We start from the raw sequence: 22,236 nt of genomic DNA on the forward strand, positions 1-22,236 counted from the left end.
GGCGTCTGAATCCCTTGCCAAGAAAATCTAAATATATAGTTTTTTGCTGGAAACTGAAATTACCCTTTAATTGGATGATAGGAACTTACAGTGCTTGGAAACACCATAACTGCAGTATAAAGCACTCTGTGAAAACTACTCATTATCTTCATACCGTCACAAAATGAACAAGCAGAGGGCACAATATTTAGCCTATCTTTAAAGAATAGTATTAAACAATTCCAATCATGTTTCACCGACATAACCTGACCTTTTAGACCTGTAAGGGAGAGCCTTGTGTCTTCAAACGATCTGTGCTCATTTGACCACCAGGCTTAATCTTCCATATTTCTATATTACATTCTCTGGGCTAGTTACATGTGTAATTATAGCAGATCTTATGGCTGTGAGCCAAGAGATTGCCAACTCAAATGTTGCCTGTTGGCTCTCATTGGGAGATGCTTTCATACCTGTTGTGTCCTCGGCCCCCACAAAGAACACACGAGACAGGTAAGGATATGTGGAATACTTTATTGGTTTCTTCTTGGCTGCTCACGCACACGTCTGTCCCTCTTTCCTCTTCCCTCTGCAATGCCAATCCCCCACACCCCTGACCGGATGTGGTGTCAGGTTCCCTTCGTCCCCACTGTCCACTGCAGGCCCTAGTGCCCTTCCTCAGGACACTACATCTCCCCCGTTTGTCACAAAGAAATGACGAGAAATTTGAAAAACAGAGATGTGTAGATAGATGCAAGTCTGCCAGGGCACATGTTGGTGTGCTTCCCATGATTACATTTCTTCTATTAGTCTTTTTGGCCGTCTGCATACTCTTCTTGGGCAGACCTCCGTCTGTTGCTCTTCTGCTGGTCCCTCACCATTGTGTGTTTTCTTTCTGTTGTGCTCCGACCCTTCTCGTTCTGCTATTTCCTTATCTTGGTCTTCCTCATTCCTCTCCTTCAGTCCTTTGAAGTGTGAGCTGTTCTGTGTTATCCTCTGGTGTTCTGACTCCGACGTGATCATTGGGCCCTTCACTTTTGTTACTGTTAGCGGGTCTTTAGAGAGCATGCTGTCAGATTTTCTTTGTTGTCGTTGACGCACTACCACTGTGTCCCCTTCTTTTAGGTGTGACGAGATGGCATGTCGTCTGACGTCAGCGTATCTTTTCATTTTCTCTTTCGCCTCTCTGTCTTTCGCTGCAATGCTGCTGTGTTCTGGTGCCGTAGTTGCTTCTACTTGCAGTAGCCTCGTCCTGCTTGTTCTTCCCAGTACTAGCTCTGCTGGGCATCTTCCTGTGGAATTCTGGGGCATGTTTCTATAGTCACGTAGCACCTGACACTGACCTTGGCCAAGTGATATCTGTGCCAGCTTCGCCCTTTGAACCGCCTTTTTGATGTTCCCCATGAACCTCTCCACCATTCCATTCGCTTGAGGCCACAGCGGAGTTATCTTCCTGTGGTTTATCCCTAGGTAGGCCATGAATCTGCGGAATTCTTCTCCTGAGAATGGAGGACCATTGTCCGTTTTTAATGTTTCGGGTGAGCCCCAGGCTGCGAATATGTCATCTAGTATTGGTAAGGTTGCTGTTGCTGATGTTGATGAGACATGTTGCACTATATGGAATCGCGAGGATTCATCAATGACCACAAGCAGATAGTTGCCTGTGTCCAGCGGCCCTAAGACATCAGCTGCTAATGTTGTCCACACCGCTCTTGGAAGTTCTGATATTTGTAGCGGCTCATGCTTGGCTGGTGGTCCTGTAATTTGACAGAGGTGGCATGTCATTATTGTGTCTTTCACCATGCGGTCTAGGCCAGGGAACCATACTTTCTCCCTTAGCAGCTTCTTTTTTGCTACTATGCCTCGGTGCGACTCATGAGCCAGATTGACCAGCTGCCGCCTGAGTGAACTTGGTATCACTATCCTTGTCCCTCACATCATTATTCCTGTGTCTGTCTCTGACAGTTCTTCATGTATTTTCTTGTCAGGATCCGTAGTCCGGTAAGACACTGAAAACACGATATCGAGGAAAACCAGGAAATCCCTCTAAGAAACTACACTTCCCAGCGTCCTTAGCGGGAGCACGCTCCACGTGACTCCGACGCTGCTTGAAACCGGATATAGGAACACCAAACGCTCCAGACGCGAACGATTATTCCTGAAGTCCTGTGGCAACGTCCTAAACCGGATATATCCCAAGGCACCTTGTTCATATTCTTGCTTCCTTGTACTGTGTTCTCACGTGCTGGAAAGCGGCATTCCCTGTGTTTTCTGGGCTCTTGTTTCTCTGTTGGAGAAAACAGCATTTTCGGCTGTTTTTATACAGAGAAGCTTTGCGGGCAGTATTACACTGGTTCCTTCCGGACTGGCTGGGTCATAGCAGGACTTGCTCCTTGCTTCGTCACAGTCAGTCAGCAATTCCAAGGCAGTGTGACGCTTGTGAAGCAACATCGTCTCACTCCTCTATTATTCATTCCCTGTTGGCGAGATTAGAGGCTTCTGTATTCTCATTCAGGGAGTGAATATGTTTCTTTTGGCTATTAATTCCTGGAATATATGGTAACATTCATTTTTGACTCTCTGCATTTAAGAATTTCTGAACCTTGCTTTCCTCAGTTTAGCTCACCTTTGCTCATATTATATGGCCATATGATTACTGAGCTCCTCCACTGGAGCATCTTGTGACTTCTAAGTGCAGAAGGTTTTATGCACATCATTTTTGGTTTTATTCATGTATGGTCTGTTCTTGTATACCATTTCCTAGGAGAGAGAGAGATTTAGAGGGCGTTTGGAGGTTCCTATATTGCTTTTGGGGCTATTCCACGCATGACCAGGGTAGGTAGTGTAAAGATATGTTATTCCTATAACAGAAAGAACTGTGGAAGACATGTGTATATACTGATGAATGTTTTCTCCTCTGTGCAGCGTTTCATGTTGGAAGTCAGCAATCACCCTCTCCTCTCTTCTGGTAGAAATCTCCTTTAAATTCCTTTACAGGTAGAGTGTTATATCAGATTCCTTACGATATCCTACTAGAGCGTTCGCCTGTTTCATTATATCATTGCACCAAGACTGAGCATTTACTTTGTTTCTTTTCATGTGTCATCCATAGGTCTCCCTCCCTGCTTTTCCTACCCTTTCCTTCCCTCGCTTAACTATCCCACTAGTGCGAAAGGAATTTTTATTCCGGACTTGCGGCAGTTGAGAGGTGGACCCCTTTTGAGCATCAGCACAGTCCCGAGGATTCTGGAAGGTGGAACCTGACACTTCTTTAGGGCTAGCATTTCTTCTTTGCGTACTCCCTCTCCCCAGGTGCAGTTATTGTTGACGTGTCTCGATCTCTGCCTTCTCATTGTCTCCATGGCCATTTGCAGCGTGTCATCTTCCTTAGTCTCCCTTGCTAGCTCCGCTAGTGTTATCAGTGCCGGGGTGTTTTGCTTTAGCACGAAGTTGAGGTACTCTTCTGCCATCGATGTCGTCTCTTGTGCCTGCGGTAACGGGTGTCTCGACATGTAGTCTGCCGGGCTGTGTTCTTTCCCTGGCTTGTGCACAGTTGTGAAATCATAGTCCATCAGCCTTATGCCCCAGCGCTCAATCCTGGGCGGCATTTTGACTGACGGGCTGCCATAGATCGTTGCCAGTGCCTGGTGGTCAGTTATGATGGTGAATGTCTTCCTGTAGATGAACATGTGATAGTGTTCACACGCCCATACCACTGCTAGGCTTTCCTTTTCCGGTTGTGAGTATGCCTTCTCAATGTCTGTTAAGCTTTTGCTTGCGAACACGACAATTTTTCTTGGTGAATCTCTCCCTGGCAGATGCTGCGCTAGTATTGCTCCTAATCCTACTGGGCTGGCATCCACAGTAGGGGTGGGTGGAATTTGCAAAATTCACTTTCGCAAACTATCGCGAAAATGTTAAAAATCTCCGCAAACGCGCGGAAATATCGCAAAGACGCGGATGTTTTTTTCCCGCCCGTTTGCGGTATTTTCTGCGTGATCGCGGCTCGCCAACTTACCCATGCGGTTGCTCATGGGCGCAGCCATCTTGTTTTCACTTGTCCCGCCCGCTCGCGTTCGATATGATGTGCCCGCGTCCTCACACTCTCGCTCACGGTGGAGAATGACGTGTTCGAGATCTCAATCATCTCATACCCTCGCGGTGCATGATTGCGAGAAGAAAGACGTGATCGCGAGAAGAAAGAGGTGATCGCGCGACGAATGACGTGATCGTGCGACAAATGACGTTAATGCGGGTGCGAACTGTCGCGAGACAGCGCAAATGGCTACCAACAATCCAACTTCTCGTGGAGAACGCGACCGGATCAGGAAAACTTGTCGGCGAACACGGGGATTCAGGTAAGGCGATCGCGCGCACGCGAGAATGTGTTTTTTTACAGCACGAGCAAGAAAAAAATTACCGGTAAGATGCGGATTGCGGAAATTTTGACATTTTCGCGCTTTCCGCGGAACGCAAAAATGTCAAATTATTGCAATTTCCACGAGCGGAACAAAATTTTAGCACAGGCCTAATCGACAGTCAGTTCAGTGCAGAGCAGGGGGTCAAAGTAAGCAAGATGTTCCACAGTCATCACCGCCTGTCTGATTTCCTCGAATGCCTTGTTGCATTCCTGGGACCAGATGAACTTCTGTCCATGTTTGGTCAGTTCTCTTAGCGGTGTGCTCACCGTGGCGAAGTCCTGTATATATCGAGCACAGTAGCTGGCAAGTCCTAGAAATGATCTTACTTCTGCAACATCCGATCGGAGGATTCGCGTTCTTCAGTGTTTCTACTTTGCTGGGATCTGGCCTCATCCCTTGTTTGGAGAATATGTGTCCGAAGAACACCAATTCCCCTCTCCCCAGCTCGCATTTGTCTCCATTCAATATTAGGCCCGCTTGTTCCAGTTGTGTGCACACTTGACGCAAAGCTGTGTCATGTTCTTTATCTGTTTTTCCAAATACCACGATGTCATCACTATAATTTAGGCTGTTCTGTACCGGCCTTATCACCTGTCTTATTGTCTCCTGGAATATTTCCTCTGCTGATGAGATTCCGAAGCTCAGTCTCTTGTATCTAAACAGGCCCAGGTGTGTGGAGAACGTTGTGATGTATCTGGACTGGGGGTCTAGTTCGAATTGATGGTACCCTTTGCACAAGTCCAGCTTTGAGAATCGGCAGGCCCCAGTGAGACAGCTGATCATGTCGTTTAGGTGTGGCCCCGGGTGAAGCTCCCTTGCGATTGCGGTATTTGAGATCCTCATGTCTACACAGATGTGGATCTTTGAGGTGTTCTTCTTTGGAACTGCCACTATCGGAGACACCCAAGGCATTGGCCCTTCAGCAGGTTCAATATGTCTTGGGCCAGAAAGCTGGTGATTTCCTCTTCAACTTGTGGTTGTAAGTGGATTGGTACTCGTCTATGATGTTGGGCCACCGGCTTAATTGCTTCATTGATATGTAGTGTTATCTATTTTCCTTTCAATTTGCCGAGACCTTTCAATATGGCTGGGTATTCTTGTAGAATGTTCTCCGTTTCCGACATGTGGTACGTCATTGCTAGTAGCCCCATCACCTGCACTGTTACATTTCTTAGCAGGCATGGTGCAGGGATCTCACCCTTTAGCACGTGTATTTCTTCTTGGTAGGATCTGCCCTTGTATGTTAAAGCCTCCGTAAATTGTCCCATGTTTTCTACTGGACTTTTGGAGCCCAACGTGGACACATCCATGGTCGACGGTGATAGCTGTGGTTTCACTTTCATTTTCCTGTATTCTGACATGCACATGATGTTGCATGTGGCTCCCCTATCAAGCACAAACTTAGCTTGGTGGCTCCCTACGTCGATGTCCACGGTGGCGGTTTTCTTTATTTGCTGCTTCTCCACGAGATGAATGTACTCTGGCCTTTTAGCTTCTTTGGGCATGTCTGACATTAGATACAGTCTTGCCTCCCTCACTGGTGCTGCTGTCTCTTCTGACTCGTCGGAGGAGCTGCGATTGGCCGTTTCCATGTGTCGTGCGTACCTGTTGCTGGTCATCTGTGGTCTCATTGTTCTGCTTCTCTCCCTTCTGAATTGTCTGGTCATGCATGTGCTTGCAAAATGATTGTCCCTGTTGCACTTCCTGCACTTCTGGCCCATTGCTGAGCAGGCACTGACGTGTGGAAATTCGAGGCCACATCGGTAGCATGTTTGTTCACTCTTCTTTGGTGGGAACAGCGCCTGGTATTCTTTTTTTTTTTAATTCCCAGTGACGCGATGTGCTAACGCCACTCTCTTTTCTTTTCCCATCTCTATCTGCTTGGCATGCGCTGTGGCCCATGCTTCTGTGCGAGCCATCGTCAATATCTTTTCCAGCATCGTTGGTTCCTTCAGAATGCTTGCTCGGAACTCCACTGATTGACAACCTTCGCTAATGCGCAATTTTATTGCTTGCTCATTGTCAAATTGGTCAAACGCGCAGTATGTGACCAGTTTTCTCAGTCTTGTTGCAAAGTTGTCCAGGCTCTCTTTTCCTTGCTGGCATGCAGTGTTGAATGTGTACCTCTCAAAGTCAACGTTTCATTGGGGGTCAAATTTCTGTGTGAGACACTGAATCACTCTCTTGTAGTCCGCTGTTTGATCATTGGGGAATGTTAAAAGCAGATCTTCTATTTCATCCCCTGAGAGATTCAGAAACAGGTACAGTTGTTTGCTATCCGGGATGTCCGTGGTGCACATGTAGTGCTCAAATTGTCTGATCCATCTCTCCCACCTGATGCCTACGGAATACTGCTTGCATACTCTGCTTCTCACTGTCGCTCAGTTTTCCTTCTTTGGCACTTTCCTGGCCCCTTTTTCTTTTTCTTTATTTAATCCTTTATTTGTCCCATTATTTCCTCTGTATCTTGCTGTATTTCCAATGTTTTTTCTATTTCCGTATGTGCTTCACTCTATTTCTTTATTTTCCCATGTATTTCATTGGCTGCCTGACTTATAAATGGCCGCCGAGCTGTCCTCTGCTCCTATTGGCTTAGTTGCCTGACTTTAATATGGCTGCCGTAGTCTTGCGAGATTTCATCCCCTCGAGCATTTGCCTGACCTCCTAAGATGGCCGCCGCTTGTTCCTGGCCGCTGATTGGTCTGATCTGCCTGTCCTTAAAATGGCCGCCCAGCTCTCACGATAGTTCGTTTGAACTTTGTGTGTCTCTGTTCTTTACTGGGTTGCAGGCACGATCGTGTGCCTCTTTGCCTGAATCTTATCTTCTTCCTTTCGCGCACCGGCGGGTGCTTTGCTTGCAGGCAGTTTCAGTGTTTCCTTACCGCTTTCGTCGGGGTGGGCTCCCGCGTCGTTACTCCTTTGGTGACTCGGACCAGGGTGGGCTCCCGGCTCTGTTTCTTCTCCCCTCGGCTCATCCCTACGTCGCTACGATTCTTCCTTTGTTGGCCAGCGGACCAGGGTGGGCTCCTGGCTCCGTCTCTCTGCTTCTCCGGGGGGGGGGGGGATGCGTCAGCTTCTTCTGTGGGTGATGGTCGCCAGATGATGCTCCCACCTTCGTCGCCAGTTGTCGTGTCCTCGGCCCCCACAAAGCACACACGAGACAGGTAAGGATATGTGGAATACTGTATTGGATTCTTCTTGGCTGCTCACGCACTCGTCTGTCCCTCTTTCCTCTTCCCTCTGCAATGCCAATCCCCCACACCCCTGACTGGATGTGGTGTCCGGTTCCCTTCATCCCCTCTGTCCACTGCAGGCTCTAGTGCCCTTCCCCAGGTCACACTTTGCATCATCAAAGCAGAGTGTGGGGTAGTCTACCAAATCTTCAGTAAATGTTTCAAAACGTTTCCATGCTGAAGACAAGTACACACATTCAGTATGTTTGTGAAAGCATTCACATTTGCAAAAATGTTGCTAATTGCCTGGATGGTTGGTGGAAGGTGTTTCCTGCTAAACAGTAGTTATTTAACCGAAAGAAATAATGCATGCCAAACCTCTGACATCACTTACTCTGTGGCCCTTGGAGGAGTATGTCAGTGACAGAAGTGGAGTAGTCTCTGTTGCTGGCATACTCAAGGTCTCCCTGACCATATTAGGTGGGCAGACCTTCAGTTTGGCAGAGAGGTTACCCTGTGACCATTGCAACGGAGTATCCTCTTTACCAAATTTGAACTCAGCTCGGTTGTGGGCCTCTTTGCCACAAGTAATCGGCATGTAAATCGCAGCTGAAAAATTGATGCAGGGCCTGCTTCGCCGCTGTTGCAATGACGCAGCGCGTCTAGATTTTCGATGCATCATCCTGAGATGGCGATTCATCATCAACACCGCACTGCAATAAGGAATTGAGGCTGAATGTCTGGAAACTGACGCATCACCTCCCCTGACAGTAAGGAACAGACACATCCCCTCCCCGGACAGTAAGGAGCCGACACATCACCTCCCCTGCTTAGCAAAAGGGAACCGATGCATCAACTCTCCTGTGAAGTAAGGAACCGATGCATCTCTTGGCTTTTGTAGCCCTTCACCTCCCCGGGGGCCTGGCACCGACTTTGATTTTTGACGCATCTAAGGTACTTTGTGCTAAAATGAATGCAGCCATTGATTTCTATGGACTTAACTTGCTTAATTTTTGATTATTTTGACTTGTGTATGTTGGATTTTTGTCTTTTTGGTCTTGTTTTATTCAGATAAATTTTAGCAATTTTTCTAAACTGGTGTGGACTCCTTTTGTAGTGTTTTCACTGCAGTATAGGGTGTATGTGCAAATGCTTTACACATGCCTCTGAGATAAACCTGACTGCTCGTGCCAAGCTACCAAGGGGGTGAGCAGGGGTTATCTTAGCTGTGTGACTCCCTTACCCAGACTAGAACCAGGGTCCATTTTTGGACAGGGTACAAACCACTGCCAAACAGGGACCCAATTTCTAACAGCCATCATCTATAGAAAGGTGAGGTGTGGGATTATTGGATAATGATTTCAAAATGCTACATACACCGAGGAAAGAACACAATCTAGTAGATTATTTATTTTGGCATCTTTTTGTTGCTGATAAAAATTAGGACCAAAACCAATAGTCTATAGCTGAAAGATATATCTGGTTGATTCCTATGTTAGACTGCAATAGCAGAAAGAATCTTCCAAAAAGATTTGATAGAAGGGGAGGATCAAAATAATAATTACCACAAATAGATGAGGGCATTCAAATAGATGGAGCAATGCCATATTTTCCAACGGGAGTCGGAAAGAAAGATTTTCTTCCTTTCAAAAAATATTCTCGACGATCTAAGAGTAGCATCATCTGGCATTGTGTTACAAGGAGCAAAATGGGTCATTCTGCACACATTACAAAGATATATAATTGATATTGCAAATGAAAGTCATAGAGAAATGACTTCTATAAAGAGGTTTTTTATTTGACAAAGTGTTTTTTCCAGGATTATATAGATAAGTAGAAAAGGTTGTACAAACCTGCCACTTATGCTGGTGCACAGCAAGGAAATTGCCTTCAGAGGAACTGAAAATGTCAGAGTTAATTGGTGCAACGTGGTCAACATTAGCAGCAGATGTTTATGGTCCAGTGGTTTCAAATAGACATTGTCTATTTGTAAATGAGGATGAATATTCAACGTTTTCTCTTGTAACTACGACTTTAGTTCCTAATCTAGAATGCATTTTCTCAACAAGGGGAACACCTCATGTTTTAGAAATAGATAATATTCTGCCATTAAAAAGAGATTAATTAACAATATTTTAGATTACATAGATGTGATACATTGAAAAATACCCATGTTGTGGCTATAATCACATGACGGCAACTCTTAAAAGGGGAAAACTACCTGAAGTAACAGTGAATCATGTTCCATGACCAGCTCAATTACCCCAGACAGCTGTAAAAGCTTCAACAAATCACAAAGAAATTGAAAAGAAAGACAAATTTGCATGGAAAAAAAAAACATTATGGAAACTATCAAAGGCATCACGAACAAGGAAACATCACTTTGGAGTCTTGGTGGATGATTTGGAGTTTGGGGGACGGGTAACCCATCACCAATATCACAGAGATTCTGTATGCCCCAAGATCTGGCCAGGCAAAGACAGGCAAAGAAATGGGAGAGCATGTTTGGTCCTGCGCCTGTGCAGCGTCAAGTCTCAAAAGTTCCAAAACCACTGTTCAAAGTAAAGAAATGTCAATAACTCGGAATGCTTCACATTTTAAGGGATGTTGAAATGGAAGATGGCAATGCCGGGGTGTTAACATAGAAGCAGGAACAGAAATAGAAGGCAGTGTTTCTGAAATATGATGATTAAACAAACATCCAGGAAAGACATGATGTTCAACGAATATTGTCTGATGACAGTGAACAACATTCCTATAAGATCTTCGAGATTCCCAAAAACCACAAATACTAATTGAACAGTATTGATTCTACAAAGGCGGACAGAATGGTCAAGCTTTCTTCTTCACCAGAGCTGAGCGTTTGTTTTGTTTTTGGTTGGTTTTTTTATAGGAAAGGGAATGATGGGACATTTTAGGTTCATATATTTTCTGAATAAAGTATAATGTTCGGTGTGTTCTATTAAGAATATGGGTAACAGTATTCCAGTCCCATTCTGGGACAGATGATTGGTGACTCTTCCTAATAACAGTAAAGTTACCCGCACGCTTTATTCGCTCATCTCCTGTTTAACACGTTCATGGGTCTGAATGTAATCTTGTAAAGGCAATCAGGTGCGGCAAACATATTGCAGAGTACCTGAATGGTTGGTGGCAGGTATTTATACTAAAGCATAGTGCTTTAGAAAACAGAGCAAAAAAACAAACAAAGCGTGTTGTACCACAAGAACTGTTTTCCAGACTTGTTAGGCAAGGTATCTCACAATTCACATTTAAGAAACACATATGGGGGAGGAGCCTAGCCGGCAACAGAGATGGCCGCCTGAGCCCTCGGCTCCGCCGACTCGTCCGCTTCCCTCCCGTGCCGCTTCCTCTCCTGATTGCTGAATCGTGCCTGTTGTGCGGTAACGGGTTGGGGAGGTGACGCTGCATCCGATGGTGGGCTCCCCGTCGTCCCTCCTGCACCGGGGGTGAAGAAACGCCCTGAATTCCCACAGACGCCTATGGAGTGGGTCCGGTCCTCTGTTCTCGGCGGCGTCCGGCTGGAGGGCAACAACAGCGGCCATTACAGGAGAATCTGAAACCGCCGGCGAGACGCGACAGGCCACCGAGATTCCCAGAAGTAGCGCAACAGTTTCTTTTGGAGTCTCGCCGCTACGCTGCTTTACCACTACCGATGCAACAAATGTATCCCCCCCTGTTGGAAGTTCCTCTTTGATCTCTCGCTACGAAGTGTAATGGAAGGGGCCATCTTTACTGAGTGATCGGCGCTTATACACGGCGCCTGGTTGGACCGTCACTGTGCTGTCCCTGTGCGTGGCGCTGGGCTGGGGGTTGCTGCCCTGTCCCTGTGGTTTGGCGCTGCCTCTCTGGGAGCTGACCTACTAAACGACGCCTGGACATGTATGCTAAAGACTGGGCTCGAGGGTCGCCACACGCCTGCGGATTCCGGGGACAGGGAGCTGGCATCTCTTCCTCTCACGCTATGCCCGTGAGTATCGGCGACGTCCTGGAAGCTTTGGCCGCTATGCGAGCTGCTTTTTGTTCCAACGCCCGTGACCTGGAGCGCCGGCTGGACGACGCTGTGCCCGTTCTCTCCTTGGCTGACCGGACGGGCGGCTGTGCGCGGAGCGGATCGCCGAGCCCAGGACTCGGCAGTCGTGTGCAGCCTCTCCGGGGAGACGTAGAGGAACTGATTGTGAGTGAACTTAACATCACCGCCGCTCGGACTGTCGCAACTATGGAGGACACAGTGCATTCTATATTTGGACGGAACCTAGAGGTTCGCCGTCGGATGCCAGGACTACCACCGCCAGCGGGTATTGCTGACAAGATCGCTCTGCTTACTTTGAACATGTTGCCCGGGAGTGAGTTGCCCAATTTTGGTGGACTATCACTGTACGCCTACCCGTACTGCACTCTTGGGGATAACACTGTCCTGCTTTGGATGGCGATTACTGGCTGTTGCCATCTCTCTGGGTGTTCACATCAGATGCTCTTCCTACTCTACGGAGCTACGCCGCAACTGCATTATGCTGGCGCACTGGCACGTAGGGGTCAGGGTTGAGTTTGTCTTTATTCTTGCCCTCATACCGGTAACGACATTCCTGGGACTGTGCTGGACTGACGAGAACACTGGACTTTGGATATGGTTTGCATGGGGGTCCGGGAGGTGATGGCCGGATACACTTCTGTTGATTTTTTCTTTTGTTCTCTTGGGTTGGCCCTCCTCCGTTGATAAATGTTTTGCACCGTTCTTGTGGGTGGGGCAGCCGGGGAACTAGTTTTCTCTGAGTGACCGGGACATGTATCGGTGGTGCTAGAAGACTATTGAGGGGGCTTACACTTATCAATCATGGCTTGAAGATTCCTTGTTGATATTTTGGATGTTTCGGTTGGGTGTTGCTGCCTTACTTACCCTGCGCGCTGCTGCTGTGACCCCAGTTCTCTCGTCATACCGGGCATGTTATTACTATTGGGTGTTAGACTACAGTTGCTATTATGGGTGCGAGATGGCGGAGCTGGGGGACGAATAGTGGGCTCCTCCCCACCTTTCTCAATTTTATGAGAGTTTTCGGATTCTCTCTTTTTCTTACTTTCTATATTTCGGGACTCCTTTTCTTGGGCGACAGGCACACTGCTAGGGGGGGAAAGGCCGTAGCCAGCTGCAGGGGTGCAGGGTGGGGGGCACTTGGGGGGGTGGGGCTGCTTTCTTTTTTGTTTTTCCTTTTTGTTCTATGGGCCTTCTATTCTTTGTCCTTTCTCCTTCCCTGGGGTTCAGACGTTCCTTTTTGGGTGCCACGCAGCGACTCTGGTGTTTTCTACTGCTATAAGATTATCTATCCTGATTGTTTAACACCAGTATTGACTTGTTGTGCTACGATATCCTGCTTATGTCTATCCTACAAGGAAAACTTTTAAAACTAGACCTCAGTCTTTCTGTAATGTATCCTCTGTGTTTTCAGTAAGTTGTAATGTACCGTATGTGTGAGCCCCCCCGGGCTCCTTGTTGACTTGTATTTGCCCTTTTTCTATCAATAAAGGTCTTCAAAAAAAAAAAAAAAAAAAAAGAAACACATATAAGGGGGCGTGGCTTGAGCGCCGGAGTGGAATGGCGGACCTGGCGTAGGCTCCACAACGACGCGGGACATTTTTCTTGTGCAGAGCCACTCCAAGATGTTGTTCCGGTGTTTGGGCGGCGGGCATGATTGTTTGACGATGCCGTGAGTCGGCATACCGCTTTTAAATCGTCATTACTTGCTGAACGAGCCCATAAGCTGCAGCGGTGTTTCTCTCCTCAACGACTCGCGGGTGCCCGCCATTTTGTATCGCGGCGACCGCGCTTTCTTCTCATAATACGCTACTTCATTGTCTGACTGACAGCAGATGATATTGCCAAGTACCGGATCTTGTGGAATTTTCCTATTTTTATTTATTTGTTTCAGTGCAATTATTGCATATGCAGCATTAGGATAAGGCACTGTACTGGTAACAACCAAGATTGAAGGCAAGGATTTAGTATACCCAACTTGCAGTACTTATAATGTCGTTAAGAGTTGGTGCCAAATATTGTTTACTGAGTGATAATTTACCAAATGAAGCACCGCCCTCGCCTCCTCATGTTTTGCTCGGAGATTAAGCAGTACCACCATTAGGTGACAGTAAATTATCTTCCAAGGCTTGATTTGGACTCAGAACAGACATATTTGCTGGTACGTTGCAGTAACATTGCTCCTCAGTAATCTATACGTTGTTTAAACGCTAGAATTTAAAGTCACGGGGGGCGTGGCTTGAGCGCCGGAGTGGAATGGCGATCGTCATTACTTGCTGAACGAGCCCATAAGCTGCGGCGGTGTTTCTCTCCTCAGCGACTCGCGGGCGCCCGCCATTTTGTATCGCGGCGCCCGCGTTCTCCTCTCATAATACGCTGCTTTTCGCGTGTTATTGTTCCACTTTGCCTACGGCCTCCTTCAAAGCATAATGAGTGCACCCTACGACATAGGCGTTTACTCCTGCTGCTTTTTGGATTGTTTCTTTTTTTTTAATGTACTAATGCCAACTGCTGCAGGTGTGCTATTTGAGGCAAGGAGCTTTTCAGTGCCCTTCTATATATGAATTAATGGTATGGCAGCCCACATTAATCATACCTAATGGCAGAGCCTTAACCATTAATGTCATTCAGCGCATCTTACCATATTTACCACAATAGTCCTTTTGTCTGCAAGTGCATCGTTTTTTTTTTTTGTTTTTTTTTTGACTGATCTTCTTATATACTGTGGCTTCTCCACTTGGAATGACTTTTTTTACAGTTATATATGCCAACTGATACGATTTTTGCTATGTTTTGTCTGGTGGATTTCAGGTCACTATTATTCAATTTTATTTTTACTACAATTTGTGCCTCGTGGTGAGCTCTATACAACATCTGTTCTTTACTAATATATGGAACAGTCTCTTTGTATCTCTGCGTTATCTTTTATCCGTTGCAAAACACTTAAGTCACAATGGCTAGCGATTCACATGCTGTTCGTTCTTCCACCTCTGGTACCAAGCCAAAAAGACATAAAAATGATCCTCCGTCTCCTATTCTCTCCTCACAAAATCCGGTCCTGGACTCTATACTAGATGAGGTACGTGGCCTTCAACCCTTTATGTCCACGACTAACGAAAAGTTAAAGCAGATTGAGGAGAGATGGATTGTCATGGAGGGTATAGTCTTGGATCTTGAACAGCGTGTAAGTGATTTACAAGACGTCACATCTAAGATCCCCACATTGGAACAAGAAATCCATAAATTAAAAATCCACACAGAGGATCTTGAAAATCGCAATCGCAGAAATAATCTGCGCCTTTATGGCCTTCCGGAGAATATTGAAGGGTCTGACATGGTCTCTTTTTTGCAGAAATTCCTTCCAGAACTGTTAGATCTTCAACCATCTTCAAACCTTCTCAATATACAAAGAGCTCACCGACTGGGACGTCTTCTTCCTCATGCCAACAAGCCCCGTGGAATTATAATTCTTTTTCTGGAATTCACCGAGCTTATGCAAGTTTTGAAGGCTGTGAGACTTAAACGCCATCTTACCTGGTCAGGCCATAATATCTTCATATCTCAGGACATTTCCAATGCAACAAATGCTCGTCGCAAAGAATTTCTGGCTTTACGACCTCAGATGAGACAACTTAACATTCAATATGGAATTCTCCATCCTTGCCTTTGTAAAATTACACATAATGGTTGGTCTCGTTCCTTTGATGATCCGTATAAACTTAAACTTTTTCTTCACAGTCTCTCTCCTCAGGGCATGGATACAAATGTTTGATTTTTTTTTTTCTTATATTTTAGGATTGCTAATTAGATTATAAATTGATTTGCCTGTTTGACACCCTCTGATTATCTGTTCTTATTGTATTTATGAGGTTCTCATTCACTTTTTGCAGTTATTATTGTGGTCCGTGTCCTTCGGCGTCACTATGCTCCTCTTTTCTTCGGCTTTTCTTCTACCTTGCAGATCTGGATGCTAATCCTTGATCTGTTTGCTTACTTCTTTCTTCTATCTCCTTCCTTTCCTTCCTTTTTCTTTCTTTTTTCTTGTTTTTGTTTCTCTGTGTGTTTAGCCCTACTTTTTGTATTATGTTTCTCCTCTCATTTTTCTCTTCTGTTTCCTTTTCCTCTGGCTCATCTCTTATTTTCATCCACTCAGTCTCATTCAGTTTTAACCCGCTTTGTCTGTGCCGATTTCATTTTTAATATTATGTCTCTTTTTTCGCGTTTTAAATTTTGTCTTTCCTTCTTTTGGCTTGTCGATTTTGCAGTTGTTGTCCTCCTGTTACTTCATGTTTACCTGTCCTCAGAGTTATGGTTAATGTGACTTAGTGGAATGTTCGTGGTCTTGGTCATCCAGTCAAGCGTCAAAAGGTATTGTCTCATCTTGCTAAACTTAATACCCAAGTTGCTTTTTTACAGGAAACCCACTGTAATGACAAAGAATCCCTTAAACTTAAACGTCAGTGGGTTAATCAAATTGTTTTCTCCCCTGCTATTGATCGTCATGGTGGTGTTGCTATATTGTTCCACAAATCCATTAATGCACAGATTCTATCGTCAGAGTGTGACCCTGATGGTCGGTGGGTGCTGGCAGAGTTTGTTATAAATAAAAAACAAATAACCTTTTTCAATATTTATGGTCCTGTTAAACCAGATTCTGAATTCTGGCACTCTATACACCTGAAACTTTTGTCTTGTACTAATTCTAATATTGTGGTAGGGGGTGATTTCAACAATTGGCTAGATCCGTTTTCTGATAGGCAATCCAACTGTAAGTTCAAACCTGACAAATCTCACAAATCATTCCAGACAGCCATTTCCTCTCGCCCATTTGATACGTGGAAAACATGTAACCCAGATACCTTGGAATTTACCTTCTTCTCACCTGTACATCATACCAGATCCCGTATAGATTATATTTTAGTTTCCAAATCACTACTACCTTGTCTCCAATCTTCCGACATTGGATCCATATTTATATCCGATCATGCTCCTGTCTCCACCCTTATCGACCTATCTCTCACTACATGTAAACAAGGTAGATGGCGTTTTAATAATTCCCTTCTATCGGACCGCTCCTTTATCCTAGAAGCGACCTCTTTTATTAAGGAATTTTTTACCTTTAATAACTCCTTAGACACTTCCGTTCACAACAATTGGGATGCCTTTAAAGCTTCCTTCAGAGCATTCACTATTGCATACTCCTCAAGGAAGAAACAATTACTGCACACTAAATATAAAGACACCCTAACTCTTCTAAAAACGTTAGAACATAACTATTATTCTTCTAAATCTCCCACATCCCTACAAGAATTAATTAAGGCTAAATCCTCCCTAAATAAAATTGTCACTGCGGACGCTTGTAACATCCTCCTTAAGATTAAATCGAAATTTCATGGGGGACAAAATAAAGCTGGGAGAATGTTAGCTAATTATCTAAAAATTAAATCTGAACGTAAAGTCATTGGTCCCATTCATTCGGACTCGACCAACACACTCTACCATGCCCTCTGAAGCAGATTTTACCTCTTTCTTCCAAGATATACCCAAATCTAAAGCCTCACAGGATAATTTCGAACCCCTTGAAGAAGATATCTCTCTACAAGAATTGACTGCTGCTATTAAGTCTATGAAAAAAGCGAAAGCTCCTGGCCCCGATGGATTTTCAACAGAATTATTCGCAGCTTTCTCCTCAATTTTTGCTCCCAAATTGTTACAACTTTTTAATTCCTTTATATCCAACTCCCAAGCCTGTGGTTCTTTTTTGGAAGCCCTTATTATTGTAATCCCCAAACCAGACAAAGACCCCTCCTTTTGCAAAATTTTTCACCCTATATCATTAATTAACTATGATTGTAACATTTTTGCAAAAATTTTAGCTTCACGTTTAGAAAAAATTATCCCTCTTCTCATTCATCCAGACCAAGTTGGCTTTGTCAGAGGTCGTTTGGCTTCTGACAACGCCAGAATGTTCTCCAATGTTATTGCTCTTAGTAGAAACTATCCAGCCCCACTTGCTGCTTTGTCCCTGGATGCAGAAAAAGCCTTTGATCATGTCAGGCTCTGCTGCTACTTTTGACCTAGCGTTTTAGCGCGTCGCTTTTCAGCGCTGTATTTTAACCTAATGTGCTTTCATTAGCGTGTATTTTATCCTGTGCTTTGCTGCTTGGCCTGGGGGCTAGGGTCTCCACTTACCTGCATTTAAACTGTTGATGCACCGCCGCTTTGGTGGGTCCGGGTCCCGAGGGGGAATATCGAATCTACTTTGGCCGCCATTTTGGATTGGGGCTTTGGCGCTTTTGCGGGCGCCATCTTAGAGCGTCCTGACGCTCGCTTCAGTCCAGGGGACGCCTATTTGAGGCGGACTCGGGGGATTTGACGGCGGTCAGGCTCTGCTGCTACTTTTGACCTAGCGTTTTAGCGCGTCGCTTTTCAGCGCTGTATTTTAACCTAATGTGCTTTCATTAGCGTGTATTTTATCCTGTGCTTTGCTGCTTGGCCTGGGGGCTAGGGTCTCCACTTACCTGCATTTAAACTGTTGATGCACCGCCGCTTTGGTGGGTCCGGGTCCCGAGGGGGAATATCGAATCTACTTTGGCCGCCATTTTGGATTGGGGCTTTGGCGCTTTTGCGGGCGCCATCTTAGAGCGTCCTGACGCTCGCTTCAGTCCAGGGGACGCCTATTTAAAGTCGTCCTCTCCGCGCAGCGGGAACGCGCAGCTGGGACGCCGTCGCGTGGCCGGAGTCGTGCCAGAGTCCTGCCCGTCTGCGCCCGTCCGCGCTAGGGACGCGCTGGACTCTGGCCAGGCCCTGCTGGTACGAGGTGCGGTTGGCTATTTCCGGCCATGCTGACATACTCTTGTGACACCCTGCGTGACCTGGGGCGCCGGACTGCTGGCTGTAGTCCACCCCTCCTACATCCATTGGACGGCCCCTATCATTGTGCCGATTGTCAGTGGTTTTTGGAGCAAGCTACTTCTATCGCCCCCTCATGTCCGGTGGCAGCCGCTCGCTACACGGAGCATGTTCTCCGTATTTTTAGTTTTAATGCTAGGTCTTTGGTGTCACATTATCAGGCAGTATTTGACCTGTTGCAGGATGCAAGCCCGGACATCGTGGCTATCACCGAGACATGGTTGAAAGACGAGGACGCAGCCATTATCAATCTGGCATTCCCCCCGGACTATATAGTCCATACCCTTAATAGATCTTCTAGGGGAGGGGGAATTGCCTTGGCTACTCGTTCCAGTCTTACTTGCTCCTGGACTGCACTGACCATTGCGGGATGTGAAAGTGCGCTGTTTAAGATTCTGGTTACTCCTCACTTCTCACTTTCGGGGATGGTGGTCTATCGTCCCCCAGGGAGCGAGACGGCGTTTCGCGCCGCTTTCCCGGACGTGGTCAGCTCCTTGGTGGTGGGGTGCCCCAATTTTTCGATTCTGGGGGACCTTAATCTCCATTTCGATAGATCTGACCTACCCGTGGTCAGTGGCATTCTCACGGATTTGGAGGCCTTACAGTTGCTGCAGCTTGTTCAGCAGCCCACCCACATCTGCGGCCATACGCTAGATCCCTTCTTCACCAATTTGACAAATGCCTCTGTCACTGCCGTCTCGCCCCTGGGTTGGACGGATCATTCTTTGGTCGCCATTAGTACCCCTTTGTCAGGTAGGACCGTCACCCCTCCTGCTAAGTTGATTGTAAGGCGGCACTGGGGCAAATTACGGTTGGAAGATCTGCACCGTGTCCTCGCGGCAGAGCCATTAGATCCGTTTGTAACTGTTGATTCAGGTTACGATGGGTTCTGCGCGTGGATCTCCAAAGCGCTAGATGCGCTTATTCCACTCACTGCCTGTAAGACCAGTGCCAGAGAATCTAGCCCATGGTACGATGATGCCCTTCGTGCGCTCAAGGGCAGTTGCAGGCGTGCAGAGAGGGCTTGGCGGAAGGCGTATGATTCGGGTAAAAAAGCTATCTATCTCGCCTCCGTCAAGGTATACCATCGGGCTGTGTGCCGTGCTCGGGCATTGTATTATACTGCCGAAGTCGGCAACAGCTCTAACCCCTCGAAAACTATTTTCAAATTGATGAAGGACCTTCTAGCTAAGCGCCCCGATGCTCCGACGACGGGCTCTACCGCTCATTGTGAGGCTCTTGCGGTGTTCTTTCAGGAAAAGGTCCAAAACATCTATATGACCTTTCCATCCACAGGACCTCCAGCTGAGTCTCCGGCTTCCATCTGTGGAGACGCAGCCCTGCACTCGCTTCCCCTATTGACATTTGAAGGGTTTAACATCTTGGCAAAGCAGGTGAAATCTGGGTCCCCCGCCGACCCTCTCAGTTCGGCTCTCTTTAGAGAGGAGTCGTTCGTGGGTCGGACCGTGATACACTCCCTGATCAACATCTCGTTGGAGTCAGGCACGGTCCCCCGTAGCTGGAAGCGGGCGGTGGTTTCCCCCATTCTTAAGAAGCCCTCACTGGACCCAGACAAGCCTGAAAATTATCGGCCTATCTCTTTGCTTCCCTGGCCTACCAAAGTAATGGAGGCCCATGTCAACAAAGTTCTCTCGGCCCACCTCATCCAGTTTAACATCTTGGATCCCACCCAAAATGGCTTCCGTGCTGGTCACAGCACGGAGTCTGCCCTTCTCTCCATGGCCGAACATCTACGCACAGTGATGGATGCGGGGCAGACAGCGGCGCTCGTCTTATTAGATTTGAGCGCCGCGTTCGACACCGTGTCCCATCCTATCCTGTTGCATCGCCTGGAGGAGGTCGGGCTGGGTGGCTTTGCCCTCCAGTGGTTTCGCTCTTTCTTAAACGATCGTTTCTTTAGCGTTGCGCTGCCACCGTACCAGTCCCAATTCCTTCCTCTGAGACAGGGGGTCCCGCAAGGCTCCTCGCTGAGTCCCACTCTTTTCAATCTGTATGTGAGACCGCTGGCTGAGATCGTCAAGCAATGGGACATGACTATGGTCTCGTATGCTGACGATACTCAGCTAGCGGTGACTATCAGCGGGGATGCAGATCGGGATGCCCCCAGGTTTCAGAGTGGACTTAGGGCGGTGGCAAGCTGGATGAAGAACAACTGTCTCCAGCTCAACGCGAAGAAAACTGAGATCATGATCGTTGGCAGGAAGGCGGAACTGTGGGGGGACAAGTGGTGGCCCATTGAACTGGGGCCGGCCCCTCTCCCGGTCACTGAACTTAGGAATCTGGGAGTGTGGATGGATCCCGCTCTAAGTTACGAGGGCCACTCGAAGAAAATCACGGCCGGTTGTTTTGGCATCCTGCGGTCGCTGAGGCCCATTCTTAAGTTCTTTGACCGTGGTACCAGGCAGCTGATAGTCCAGGCCACGGTATTATCTCGCCTGGACTATGCCAGTTCGCTTTTGGTAGGGGCCAATATGGCGGAGATTACCCGCCTTCAACGAGTGCAGAACGCCGCGGCTAGAGCCATAGTAGGCTTACCCCGAAGGAGCTCTGTCTCAGGCGTCTTGAGATCCTTGCATTGGCTCCCCATTAAATCACGCATCCAGTTCAAGGTGTTGTGTTTGGCGTTTAAGATCTTGAGGGGAGTAGGTCCGCCAATTCTTGCTGACCTCCTGTCGTGGTATGTTCCTTCCCGCACTTTGAGATCGGGAAGCCAAGCGCTCGCGTTGGTCCCCCGCTACAGGTTGTGTCGGGCTGGTGGTCGCTCTTTTAGGGTGAGGGCGGCTGAACTCTGGAATTCCCTCCCAGTGGACTTGCGGCTTCGGACTGACCTCTTGGCCTTTCGCAAAGCTTTGAAAACGTTTCTTTTTTAAATAGATCTTTTATCTGTGTTGTGTTTCTGTTATCTGTTGCACATTGCCTGCCATGCGCCAGGACGCCCCTTAGCTGGGGCAGCTGTGCGCAATACAAAAGTGCATAACATAACATAACATAACATAACATGTTAATTGGGCGTTCTTATTTCATGTATTACAGTGGTTTGGTTTTGGTCCAAAGTTTATTTCATATGTTAAATTGCTATACACCAATCCAAAAGCATGTATTTTTGTTAATGGCCTCTTCTCCCCTTATTTTTCTCTCCAACGAGGTACTCGTCAGGGTTGCCCCCTTTCACCACTACTTTTCTTGTTATGCTTAGAACCTTTTTTGGAACGTATTAGACATAATCCCCTTATTAATGGTTTCAATTTCAAGACTCACCAAATTAAATTGTCTGCATATGCTGATGATGTTCTTATTTATATGTCTAATCCAATATCCTCTCTACCCCCCTTTTTGCAGGAAATTTCATCATTCGCCAAGGTTTCTGGCTACAAATTAAATTTTTCCAAAACCGAGATCTTACCCTTAAATCCTTCATGCTATCGTTATATGTTTGACTCTTCTAATTTCACTTGGTGTCCCCAAAAAATTAAATATCTTGGCATATGGTTCTCTCCCAACATTCGTGACACATTGTCCCATAATTTTACTGCCCTAAAACTCAAAATTGCTAATTTGTTAACCCTCTGGTCTCCTTTGTTCCTCTCCTGGTGGGGTAGACTTGATACAATTAAAATGATGATTGTTCCTCAGATTCTGTTTATATTATCTATGCTCCCTTTTAAAATTCCTAAATATTATT

Source organism: Triturus cristatus, chromosome 5_2, assembly GCF_964204655.1.
Source record: "Triturus cristatus chromosome 5_2, aTriCri1.1, whole genome shotgun sequence".
Lineage (NCBI taxonomy): Eukaryota > Metazoa > Chordata > Amphibia > Caudata > Salamandridae > Triturus > Triturus cristatus.